Source organism: Lathyrus oleraceus, chromosome 4, assembly GCF_024323335.1.
Source record: "Lathyrus oleraceus cultivar Zhongwan6 chromosome 4, CAAS_Psat_ZW6_1.0, whole genome shotgun sequence".
NCBI lineage: Eukaryota > Viridiplantae > Streptophyta > Magnoliopsida > Fabales > Fabaceae > Lathyrus > Lathyrus oleraceus.
Genome location: NC_066582.1, coordinates 409217775 through 409232039, shown reverse-complemented (window position 1 = coordinate 409232039; position 14265 = coordinate 409217775). Strand labels below are relative to the sequence as shown.

Sequence of the window (14265 nt, the reverse complement as noted above, 5' to 3'; positions counted from 1 at the left end):
TGGTGAGTCTTCGACAAGCTAACGACGAAGGCTCTACCGAGCCATCGACACAGAGAGACATGGTTTGGAGTATTCTCAGGGGTAAATCCCCTAAAACCCAAATCTTTGGGAAATATGTCCAAAATCTCAAAAATGACAGTCGACAGAAACATGTCCAGAATCTCAAGAAGGACAATCGACAAAAGCCCTAATTCCATCCAAAGGATCAATCGACTAAACAACATATATAAAAAACTTAGTAATTTTATAAGTCTGAGAGCTTTGATAGGCATCATCGACATCACGTTGGAGCAGTTATCATTGAGAGATTGTGAATAAGTGGAAGAAATGGAAAATATCATCTTACATGACACGTAAGCGCACTAGCGGGAACCTAAAGGACTGAACATGGAGCAAATTAAAGAAATCCCCTAGTGTTCATAACCGTCATTGACGGTTACCTTGTAAATATAATAAATAGAAGACTCATACATGAAACAAATAACACCCTACTTCCTGACTCAATAATTAATAAATAAAATATAATTCAATCCAAGTATGATGTTATTTCACAATCTAAGAAGTCTGAATGTTACTTCATTTAATCAAAAATATAGTCCAAACAGTGGAATTAAAAAAAGTATGGCATCCATAGCCTCAACAAATCATCTACACTGAAAGTGGTTCAATAATTAATTTAAATTAAAAGATACGTAATGAAATAACATAAAGAAAATAGTCCGTTTCCCGGTATCACGTATCAGAGCAACCCCAATAGTAGACTTGACCAATAGTAACATGAGGTACATTTCCAAATACTCAGGTACCTAATTATTTATACTCCGAGGGAGCACAAACACAACAAACACAAAAGGGGTGAGAAATTCATTCATATAATAAATGATGTATAATAATTATGAGAGTAATATTTATACACACAAATCACATTAGTTCACAATCACATTCTCACCACAATAAATTTAGAAGCACAATATGATTTCAATGCAATGAGACCCCATAACATTACACGATGTATATGACACTGATTCTCATCAATGGTTCATCATAAGAACCCGATTGCCCCTTTGAAATACCGAACTCCCCCTTCTGAGTTCTGGATAAGTCTTTTGTCCCCATTCGGATCTAAGTCTTTTGCCCCTTTGATTCTCATCAATGAATGCATGTCATGATAATAGCACAATTAACACAACAATTATAATAATATTTAGTGATTTACAATCAATCACACAATTTCAACCATGCATAACTTAATTCACTCTTCTGGACTACCACCAATATAATCAAACACACCATCTCAATCATTCACAACACATCAAATAATTTGTCAATACAGACCTCGTCCATGTTCGTCACATCATACACTTTTTTCCCACCTGCTACCGACCCCAGACAAAATCGTTAAAAATATTTTATCCCTGAAACAAAGTTATATATATATATATATATATATATATATATATATATATATATATATATATATATATATATATATATATATATATATATATATATATATATATATATATATATATACGAGTTGAAAGTTATGATCAAAATCGTGCACGAAGGCGTTACCAAAAAGTTGCTATTTTTCTGAAAAATCTAGCATAATTTTCATCTTCTACAACCCAAAAACATCCATGAAATCATCACCAAAAATATTTAATCCCTAAAACAAATTTATAGCCCTCTGTTTCAACTAACCAACTCTTCAAACCCCATCCTAAAATGATTTACGAGTTAAATTTATAATCAAAACCATGCACAAAGGCGTAACCAAAAAGTTGCCATTTTTCTGAAATTTCCAGCATGATTTTCATCCATTCCAACCCCAAAATGTCCATGAATTTATCACCAAGATTATTTTATCCCTGAAACAAAGTTATATAATTTTGTTTCAACTAGCTAACACTTCAAATCTCGTCCCAAAATAATTTACAATTTGAAAATTATGACCAAAATCATGTACAAAGGCGTTACCAAAAAGTTATTGTTTTTCTGAAATTTCCAATACGATTTTCATCTTCTCCAACCCCAAAAACATCCATGAAATAATCACCAAAAATATTGTATCCATGAAACAAATTTATAGACTTCTATTTCAGTTATCTAACACTTCAAACCCCATCTTTAAATAATTTAGAGTTGAAAATTATGATCAAAATCATACACGAAGGCGTTACCAAAAAGTTGTTGTTTTTCTGAAATTTCTAGCATGATTTTCATCTTCTCCAACCCCAAAAACATCCCTGAAATCATCACCAAAAATATTTCATGGATTTAAACTCAATCATAAACATACCAATATCAATCACTACTTATATTCATATAGTCACATTAATAATTTCACAATTTCATACCCTACCATCATCATAATCATCATCCCAAACCCTAAACATACAACAAATAAAATTCAGCAACAATTCAAAATTCATCACCAACAAATATCAATTGTTATAGCCACAACAATTACAATTCATTCCTCACAATCATGGTCACAAATCAAAAACAATTACAACATGATTTAAGACCAACCTAAGAGCGTAAAGACCCCTCACTATCCTCTCATGATTAGACACTCTTATAGGAATAATTCCCTCTATTACCTTAGAATTTTAAGCTCCAAGCTCTTCTATAATAGTGGTCTTCTTCTTCCTGACTTTCCTTCTTGTCCTAACTCTCCCTTTTCCAATTCTTTCACGTAAGTTCCCAACTCTCTATTGTCTCCTCACCTTCTTATAAGTAGACCAACTAAATCCCTTATTGTTAATTTATTTTTAAATCTTACTATTATTATTACTATAATATTAAATCAAACTAAAAAAAATCAAATAATAATTGTGTGTGTATATATATATATATATATATATATATATATATATATATATATATATATATATATATATATATATATATATATATATATATATATATATATATATATATATATATATATATATATATATATATATATATTCTAAATCATATCATTAGACCAACTACCCAATACAATAATAATAAAAGCAATACTATCTCTATATTATTATTGTTATTTTAATTAAACATTAATATATTTATTATTACTACTAAATTATTAAAATTAAATTAATAGTAATACTATTAATCTCATTGTGTCCAACACCCCTTACTTCTCATTAATTACTACCAGACCCCTCACTTAAAATTCTAATATTCTAGGGACACTATCCTATACCCAAGACTCCCCTACTACCTCCACCATTTAAAACACATACGATAAAATTAAATTATTATATAGAATTAGATAATTCAAATGGGGTGTTACATGTTTCCACCACTTAAAATAATTTCATTCTCGAAAATTTACCTGATAAAAATAACTCTGGATATACTTCTTGCATCCGCTCTTTAGCTACCAAGTCATATTTCCTCCAGCAACTACTCCTTAGAAAAATTTCACTAGAGCAATCTCATTGTCGTTCAGATTCTTCAACTCTCGATCCTCAATCCTTACATGCAATGCTTCTACCGTAAGGTTATCCCTCACCTGTACATCATCCATCTGAATCACATGAGACGGATCGGGAGTATACTTCTGAAGTTGCTATAAGACCCCAATTTTGAGCCTAAGATCCCTCATGCTATCTCATCATATGCATTGGCATTGGGATCACATCTTGGTATCCCCCTTACCCCTCATTCATTGGGTTTATATTGGGAGAGATCACCAAGCACCATTTGATTGTATCATATTTTGATTTCTATCATTTTTACTAACCAAAATACCAAAAATATGTCTTTGCATTTGTCTAACTCTTTTGTAGGTAAGGTAACTGATCATATTTGATCTATCAAACTCATATCTAGGGTTTAAGAACCTCATTTCTAAGAGCTCAACCAAGAAATGATCCACAATGGCTCTAAGTATTATATATGGATCCCCATGTTCTTCACATGTTATTTTGATCAAGAATTCATCAAGAGTTTGGAATTGGTTTGCCTTGGAAACCCTAGTTCATCTGGGTGCCTTGTGTAAATTCTTCATCAAGCTTCTTCAACAATTGATCTAATATTTCAAGGGATACTTGGCAAATATTAGGGATTACGGCAAGTAACTGCATCCGGTTAGACCTGGTCGTTGAAGCAACATTTCTAGTCATTTGGTTCTGATTCATCATTCTCGACCAAGGAAAAAGCACAATTGGATTTCAAAGTCGGTAGGGAGAGTAGTGGTCATTGTATTCAATGTAGTTTTTTTTCCATGTATATTATCATTTTCAAACTTTGTAAAGATCCATGGAGTTCTGCCATTTAAGGACTACCATTCTATTAAATAAAGTTAAGCCTTTATCCAATTCGTTGCTATTCTTATTTGTTTCTTTTTTTAATAAAATTGCATTTTTATGATGATAATTTTGAAATAAATAAATAAATGAATAACCATTTTTCTTGAAATAAAAAGGAACTTACTTTAAGAATATTGAATTCGAAAAAGGAATGTCAACAGCAATCCGAGAACGGTAAGTCTTGACGTGTGAAGCATTGTTGCCTTCCCCAAGCAGTGTTTGGAAGTGTTTGCTCCCTAAACAGTTTGTTGTTTACCCCCAGTAGAGCTGATGTGTTGTTCTCCTTGTAGCTCATGATTGCCCTCCACTTGAGAGCCTTTATGGATTTTCATCTTCGACTTGCATATTTTTGTGATGGAACCCTGGATCTCCGGTAAAACCTTTATTTGGTTTTCAGATCCCCAACACACCTTTATTTGGTTGTTGCATAGTCGTGCCATTGTTTCTCCCTTTATGAGTTCCTGCAAGTCCGGTTGATGTCTGATACCTTGGAATTGGTTTATTTCTGAATCTCCAAGAAGAGTCTTATGACTGATTACTTTCCTTTTGAGGAATTTGTTTGTGTTTTTGCATCCCCTTGTGGTGTTTATTTCTTTGTTAGAAGTAATCCCCATGCATGATTTGTCCTGACGGATTTTATCCCTAGTGAAATCCCCACAGAATTGATCTTGACTGATGAAATATCTAATTGGAGTCTTGTCTTCTCACCAGTTCCCCACTCAGAGTTTTGCCTCTTGTTGTGACGTGGATTCCCTGTGGAATTTTCTCTTCTAGTGGAAGATCTCCCTATTCAGACAATATTTGATTCTGACCATTATCGATGTAGCCGTCCCCTGTAGGGTTGTCTTTTATTTTGACCATATATATATATATATATATATATATATATATATATATATATATATATATATATATATATATATATATATATATATATATATATATATATATATATATATATATATATATATATATATATATATATATATATATATATATATATATATATATATATATATATATATATATATACATACATATACATATATATATACATACATATACATACATATATATATATATATATATATATATATATATATATATATATATATATATATATATATATATATATATATATATATATATATATATATATATCGGTAACGCGAAAATGCATCAGTTATTTGTCTTGATTTATACTCAAAGATCATACCACTTTAGTTAATATTCCGATTATTCCGCAAGTATTCAAGTTATTTTTGTAGGTATTTAAATCTCCAAGCATTGATGAGCAAAATGTAGAAAAAGAAGAAAAAGAAGAAGAAACAGATGAGAAAGCACAGAAAAAGCAGAAAAAGCAGAATACAGAATTTGCTGATGTGACGACCGTCACAAGCTGCATGACGACCGGCACGGCCCAGCCTGTGACGACCGTCGCAGGCCCATGATGAGCGTCACACGACCAGATTTTACGTTCTGAGGCAGTCATTAGAGGAAACCAAACGTGCCTAAATTTTCTCCAATAGAATGACTCCCCCGTGGATTCCTCATTCAACCAGTCTTTTTTAATTTTCTCAACTGTCAAGACCTACCAAAGCAATATATAAAGGACATAAGTTGAAAAAAAAGGAACGTCTACACTTCCGCTCTGTAATTTATTTTCTACAGCATTCTAACTTTTTAGTTATTTTTCTTTCGGCAACTTTGTTTCCATTGCCTTAATTCATTTACCATTCCTTTTAGAATTCCCGTTTTCCAGTTAGCCATAGTAGTAGTTTCCTACACTGGGGGACTACTACACTTTACTTAATTTAGTAAGTAATTGTATTGAAGAAGCATAATCCTACCGACCTGTGGAGGACTGCTCAAGTACTCCAAGATTCTCCGTACTCTGTTAATCCAATTGCCAGGTTTTTATTCAATTATTATTATTATTATTGTTCTGTCATTGTTATAATTATGTTTGTTGCACTGTTAATCTGTTTATGCTCTGTGTTTGCGCTATTTAACATGTCCGGCTAAATTACCGGTATCGGTATGTAACAATTTAATTGGATGAGATTTAATAATAATCGGTGAAAACTCTTTTTCTCAAACAATCTTTTAGGCTGAGGTTTTTAATTTAAATTTAATTAACTTTGTCACAAAAGTGAGAAGCTATTTAATAGGATTTTGCCACGAGAGTGGGAAATTAACTAAGGTGAGGACCAACAATTGCGAGAGGGTGAGGCTCGAGCGGGATAGTAAAAATTAGGCATTGAGTTTAAAAACAGCGAGAGCACTTTAAAAGAAATTAGAATTTGTTTATTTTCAAAAAGTAATTTTAACTTCAAATGGGACAACGAGAGCATACATTCTGACTTAAAGCTATGGGCCGAATCAACAATCACGAGAGTGTGAGATAAAGCCTTTTAGATAAATATTTTCTACTGAAAGATATTTGGTATTTAAACTATTCACCGGTGACTTATCGAATCCCTGACGATTAATGTGTTGTATACTGATTCCTTCCATCAATTCTTTCTTAAAACTAAATTTCTCTTAGATTTAATATTCTGCTCCCGAACTTCTACAAATCATTCCCTTAGCTAAACATAGTGACGTTAGTAACACTAGTTTGACCATAGATCCCTGTGGGTTCGATATCTTTTAAAACTAAAACGACTGGACTGTGCACTTGCAGTCAAGTACCCGATAGACTATATTTTATATATAGTCACGACTAGTATCAAGTTTTTGGCGCCGTTGCCGGGGACTTGTTTTAGTCGAATAGTGCGATTCTTCCGTTGCACGGCATAGACTAAGGTAACAATAAAAACTAATTTACTCTCCCTTATTTCCCCGATTGTATGCCAAGTACTCGCTCACAAGGCGATAACTTAACACCACCAATCCAAGAACTAGAGCATTTCTTATATATAAGACACTGAATACTAGAGTACCAACAAAGGTACGATATTCCTGATATCTTCTTTCCTGCTAAACAAGACTCTAAGCCAACCATGGCTGACGAAGTACCACTTAATCGTCCTCTCAAATTCTACGCTACCCCGTCCCAACAAGAACCTCACACCAGCATTGTTGCTCCGGCTATAAATCAAAACGATTTCGAGCTGAAACCCTCATTATTATCAGCCGTCCAACAACATCAATTTTCCAGAAATCCTACGGACGATCCTAATGAACACCTAACCAAGTTTGTGCAGTACGCAGACACTGTAAAGGCGAACGGTGTATATCAAGATGCGATAAGACTACGCCTCTTTCCTTTCTCACTAAGAGACATAGCTTGGGCTTGGTTGCAATCCTTTCCATCCAACTCAGTTACAACATGGGAAGAACTGAAGAACATTTTCTTATCCCGATATTTTCCGCCAAGCAAAACTGCTATGCTGAGAGCTCAAATCAACGGATTCCGACAAAAAGATGTAGAATCTCTCTACGACGCGTGGGAGAGGTACAAAGACATGATGAGGATATGTCCACGTCACGGTCTCGAAGACTGGGTGATCATTCACACATTTTACAATGGGCTTCTGTATAACACAAGACTGATAGTAGACGCTGCCGCGGGCGATGCACTTATGGACAAGCCATACAATGAAGCCTATCAACTCATTGAAAACATGGCCCAAAACCATTGCCAATGGGGAGGTGAAAGAACTCTAGTAGAAAAGTCCCAAACAAAGAGTGGAATGTACAAAATCAGTAGCCTTGACCATGTTCATGCCAAGGTAGATGCCCTTGTTCAAAAATTAGACAACTTGACCATACCACCCGCAACCACCGTGGCTGTTGTAACTCCAAACTGTGAGTTATGTGGAAACCCTGGACACACTGCACAAGAATGTAAGATATTAGCAGGAGTCCCTACCGATCAAGTGAATTACGCACAAGGAAATCCCTATTCGAATACCTACAACCCAGGTTGGAAAAACCATCCTAATTTTTCGTATAAGAATAACAACGCCCTGTATGCACCTGGCCAATCACCAGCTGTTCCGCCTGGATATCAAAAGCCAGCTAATAATGCTCCTAACATGCCTAGAAAGTCGAACCTCGAATTAATGATGGAAAGCTTCATAGCTACCCAAGCTCAAACAAACAAAGACTTCTTGAACCAAAACATACATACTAGCGAGCAACTTAAACAACTAGCGAGCAAAGTAGACGCCTTAGCCACCCACAATAAAATGCTTGAAACACAGATTTCACAAGTGGCTCAACAACAAGCATCTACAGCCGCTCCAGCTGGAACATTTCCTGGACAACTGCAACCTAATCCAAAGGGACATGCAAATTCCGTTATACTGAGGAGTGGAAAAGAAATAGACGAACCCATAGATCCAAGACTCCAAAACCCTGCCATGTACCAAAAACCAGACAAAACCTCAACTGAGCAGGTGAATGAACCAAAGGAAATATAAGATAATACCCAAGAGGCCGAAGAGAAATAAAAACCTTATGTGCCTCCACCTCCTTATAAACCACCCATACCGTATCCTCAAAGACTTGCAAGTTCTAAATCCGCAAGCCAATTTAGGAAATTTGTTGAACTTCTGAAGCAACTAAACATTACAATACCCTTTAGAGAAGCCATCACATAAATGCCCTCATATGCCAAATTTCTTAAGGAAATCTTATCCAATAAGAAAAAGATTGAGGATAACGAAATAGTTACACTTACTGCCGAGTGTAGTGCAATAATCCAAAATAACATGCCTCCCAAACTAAAAGACCCAGGTAGTTTTTCCATAACCTGTGTCATTGGAAAATTCGTCATAGACAAAGCTCTATGCGATCTAGGAGCCAACATTAGTGTAATGCCCTTAACCATATGTAAAAGGCTCAGTATGGGAGAACTAAGACCAACCAAGATGTCTGTTCAATTAGCTGACCGCTCAATCAAATATCCTGTCGGTATACTAGAAAATGTCCCTGTACGTGTAGGACAATTTTACATTCCTATAGACTTCATAATCATGGACATCAAAGAAGATGCCAGTAAACCTATCATTTTAGGAAGGCCATTCTTGGCTACCGCCGGAGCCATAATAGACGTAAAGAGAGGTAAGCTAACATTCGAAGTTGGAGAGGAAAATGTTGAATTCATCTTAACACAATTCTTACAAGCGCCAGCCATAGACGACACATGTTATCTACTTGATGTCATAAACGAGTGCGTAAGAGAGATGGAGATGCAAGAAACCACATACTCTAATATAATGAAAATCCAAATCCCTCCAATATTTGAAGACGATAATTGGCATGAACCATACAAAAACAAAAGTCTAAGCGAATGGTTAGCACTTATGCCTAACCACATGCCATGCCCAAAGAAACCTGACTTGGAATTAAAAGCACTACCAAAGAACCTAAGATACGAATTCCTAGACACTAAACTGAAAAGACCAGTAATAGTCAACGCTGACTTAGGACAGATGGAAACTGAGAAGTTACTAGATGTCCTAAGAAAATATCCAACTGCGTTAGGATACAACATCGCCGATCTAAAAGGAATAAGTCCTTCTATCTGTATGCATCACATTATGCTGGAGGAAGATTGTAAAACTTCCAGAGAACACCAGAGAAGGATCAACCCAATCCTAAGTACGGTAGTCAAGGATGAAGTAAATAAGTTACTAGATGCTGGAATCATATACCCAATCTCCGATAGTCAATGGGTTAGCCCCGTTCATGTAGTACCCAAGAAAAGGGTGTTACAGTTGTTAAGAACGAGAAGGGCGAATCTATAGCACAAAGAGTCGTGACCGGAAGTAGAATGTGCATCGACTATAGAAAACTAAACAAAGCCACTCGGAAAGACCATTTTCCTCTGCCCTTCATTGACCGAATGCTTGAACGATTGGCTAAGCATTCTCACTTCTGCTATCTAGACGGTTATTCAGAATTCTTTCAAATCCCAATCCATCTTGACGACCAAGAAAAGACAACCTTCACATGCCCTTATGGTACATTCGCTTACCGACGAATGTCATTCGGATTATGCAACATTCCCGTAACATTCCAAAGATGCATGATGTCGATATTCGCTGATTTTATAAGCGACATCATGGAAGTCTTTATGGACGACTTTTCTGTTTGTGGGCAGAGTTTCGAAGGATGTCTATCAAACCTTGAAATGGTACTCGAAAGATGCGTAAAGGTAAACCTCATTTTGAACTGGGAGAAATTCCATTTCATGGTCCAACAAGGAATCGTGTTAGGTCACATGGTATTTGATAGAGGAATTGAAGTAGACAAAGCTAAGATCTAAATCATAGAGAACCTTCAACCCCTTAAAACCGTACGAGAAATACGAAGCTTTTTAGGACACGCCGGTTTCTACCGACATTTTATCAAAGATTTCTCGAAAATTACCAAGCCACTTACGGGTTTATTAATGAAAGACGCTGACTTCATCTTTGATGAAAAATGTTTAACAACGTTCAACCAACTAAAAACATCTTTAATCACCGCACCCATAATGCAATCACCTGACTGGAGATTACCTTTCGAAATCATGTATGATGCGAGTGATTACGCAGTAGGCTCAGTACTAGGACAAAGAAAGGATAAGAAGCTTCATACTATTTACTATGCAAGTAGAACACTAGATCCAGCCCAAATGAACCACGCCACCACTGAAAAAGAACTTTTAACTGTCATGTTCGCTTTGGACAAATTTCGTTCTTACCTGGTAGGGGCGAAAATTATTATCTATACCGACCATGCCGCTATTAGATATCTGCTAAGTAAGAAGGATGCCAAACCAAGACTTTTAAGATGGATTCTACTCTTACAAGAATTTGACTTAGAGATAAAGGATAAGAAGGGTACTGAAAATGTAGTAGCGGACCACTTATCACGAATCGAAGGGAATAAACCTGAACAAATTCCAATCAATGACGATTTCCCTTACGAACGACTCATAGCCCAGATGGAAAGTGACATGTCTGAACTAACATTAAATGATACCGAAATGGAAGAATCCGTGGAAGAAATACATACGAATGTAACTCTGCCATGGTATGCTGATTTTGTCAACTACCTAGCTGTCGGAGTACTTCCACCGGACCTATCTTACCAACAAAAGAAGAAATTCTTCCATGACCTAAAACAATACTACTGGGATGAACCTCTGCTCTTCAAAAGAGGTACCGACGGTATTTTCTGTCGATGTGTTCCTGAGGATGAAATAGACGACATAATCTCTCATTTCTATTCCGCTCCCTATGGAGGGCATGCAAGTACCTCGAAGACCTATACTAAGATCCTGCAATCGGGCCTCTTTTGGCCCACTCTATGGAAAGATGTCCATAATGCGGTTATAAAATGCGATTGGTGCCAACGCACTGGTCACATCTCAAGACGCGATGAAATGCCACAAACAGGAATCTTAGAAGTGGAAATCTTCGATGTATGGGGGATTGACTTCATGGGATCATTCCCATCTTCTTTTGGTAATAAGTACATACTCGTTGCTGTCGATTATGTTTCAAAATGGATCGAGGTTGTAGCTTCTCCGAAAAATGACACACGAGTAGTGATTAAGTTATTCAAGAACATCATCTTTCCTAGATTCGATGTGCAAAAACTAGTAGTTAGTGACGGTGGCTCCCACTTCATATCAAACATCTTTGGAAAACTTCTTTTGAAGTATGGAGTCTGACACCGTGTAGCAACACCTTATCACCCACAAACTAGCGGGCAAGTAGAAGTCTCGAATCGAGAAATCAAATAAATTCTAGAAAAGACTGTAGGAATATCCATAAAAGACTGGTCGTCTAAACTAAATGAAGCTCTGTGGGCCTATAGGACAACTTACAAAACCCCGATAGGGACCACACCCTTTAAACTAGTCTACGGTAAATCATGTCATCTCCCTGTGGAATTAGAACACAAAGCATATTGGGAAATTAAGACCCTAAATATAAACTATACTTCCGCAAGCGAGAAATGAATTCTGGACATTCACGAATTGGAAGAATTGAGACTAGACGCCTATGAGAATTCCAGGTTATACAAAGAGCGAACCAAAAGATGGCACGACAAACGTATATCCAGGAAAGAGTTTAATGTCTGCGACATAGTACTACTATTCAATTCAAGACTTAAACTTTTCCCAGGAAAACTTAAATCTAGGTGGTCAGGCCCTTTCAAAATCACTAAAGTCCTCAAAAGTGGTGCGATAGAAATCAGAGGTCGGAATAGTGAACCGTTTATAGTAAATGGGCAGCGATTAAAACATTATCATAATATTGAAAATAGAGACTATTCAAACAGTCTCAGACTTATAGAGCTGTCTGCTCAACCCCAAAACTAGTACATCGCGACGCTACTATCGAACTTACGACATTAAACAAAGTGCTTAGTGGGAGACAACCCACCTTTTCTTTTATTTTTTATCTTTGTTACAAAGTATTTTCCTTCTTTGCTTTTCTTCTTTATTTTTTTCTCCCCTCTTCTTGATTCTATGCAGAAATTCTTGTTGCTTCTAGTTACTAACTTAGAAACATTGGATACTGATTAACAGGAAAATTAATAACTAGTTAGTTACTAACTTTTATCATGCAACAAGTAGATACAGTTTTCAGAGGCAGAGTTCAGAGAAGACGGTATGATTATCTAGCTCAGAAGGATATGGAATTATCCATTTATTATGATGGACCTACCATGGATAGGTTAGGTATCCGAGATAGCATCCTCTTTATGTTTAACCAGCTAGGGTGGGAGAATGCTGCTATTAAGAGAAGGTTTGTCACTTACCGTGAACTAAGCTTAGAATTCCTTAGCTCCCTAGTTTACAACCCCGAGCATGGTTATGGACTTAACAAAGGGTTGATATCCTTTAGGTTGTTTAGCATGGACTTCACCTATAACCGTAGAGACCTTGCTGACCTCCTAGGATTTCCCAGTGGCCCATTCGTTTTCACTACCCGCCAGGAGGAACTAATCGATGACATCAATCTAGATCACTTTTGGGGTAGCTTAACTGGAGACTACAACCCTAACCCAAAAGAGATGCACTCACAAATGATCCACAACCCTGCTATCCGCTATTTCCATAAAATACTAGCCCACACCCTGTTTGGTAAGGAAGAGAACAACACCATAGTGTCCCGCGATGAACTTTTCATCTTGCTGTGTGTCGATTAAGGTCGACATGTCAATGTCGTGACATTCATGATGGAGAGATTCGTTCACCTTGCTAAGAACAATCGTACCCCAATAATAATAGGTGGCCTAGTAACCATGATAGCAGATGCCATCAGACTTAGACGCCCACTTTACAAACACGTACCATTTGGAAACATCCGACCCATGGATATCGAATTTTGCTTTAACCGTAGAATAATAGGCAACCTTGGGCCGGATACTTTTGATTACCTAATCAATAACGAAGTGGTCTGACTATTTACTTTTCCTAACCATGAGAGGACGAGTGTTCACAACCGCAATAACTGGCTTTATGACTTAGATGAACACCCAATTGATCCACCTTCACCTTCCGAGACACCGCCTAAATATGAGTATTTCAATGACCCTATCCATGTTGAGGAATCTGACCCTGAAACACCTCCCAACTACAATAACATTGATGAACCGGAACCTCCATCATATGCTGATAATCTTGCCATGCTTCTTACCCGTATGAATGATTTCCAAGCTGACATCACAACTGTGAAAGAAGAGATAAAAATCATGCGCTTTGATATCTTAGGCCTGATGGATATAGCCGTCGAGCAGTTTCATCACCTGAACCAGGCTGTAGCTATATTGGGACAGAACCGTGGTTAATATCACTGACCACTGATCTCTCATACTCACGCTAAGTAATGAGGACACTGCTGTGTTTTGTGTGGGGAGGGAGCACATTTATTTTATTGCCTTTGTTTATTGTTATTATTTTTTTCTTATGTTACATATAATTTTA

The 14265-nt window shown here is 36.3% G+C and overlaps 1 non-coding gene across 1 annotated transcript; it reads right to left on the bottom strand.

Moving 5' to 3' along the window:
* Positions 1–7717: 7717 nt before the first annotated feature.
* On the bottom strand, positions 7718–7824 carry LOC127077352 (small nucleolar RNA R71). Its single transcript, XR_007787183.1, has one exon. It is a non-coding gene; the product is annotated as a small nucleolar RNA R71 (small nucleolar RNA).
* Between the last annotated feature and the right edge of the window lie 6441 nt (positions 7825–14265).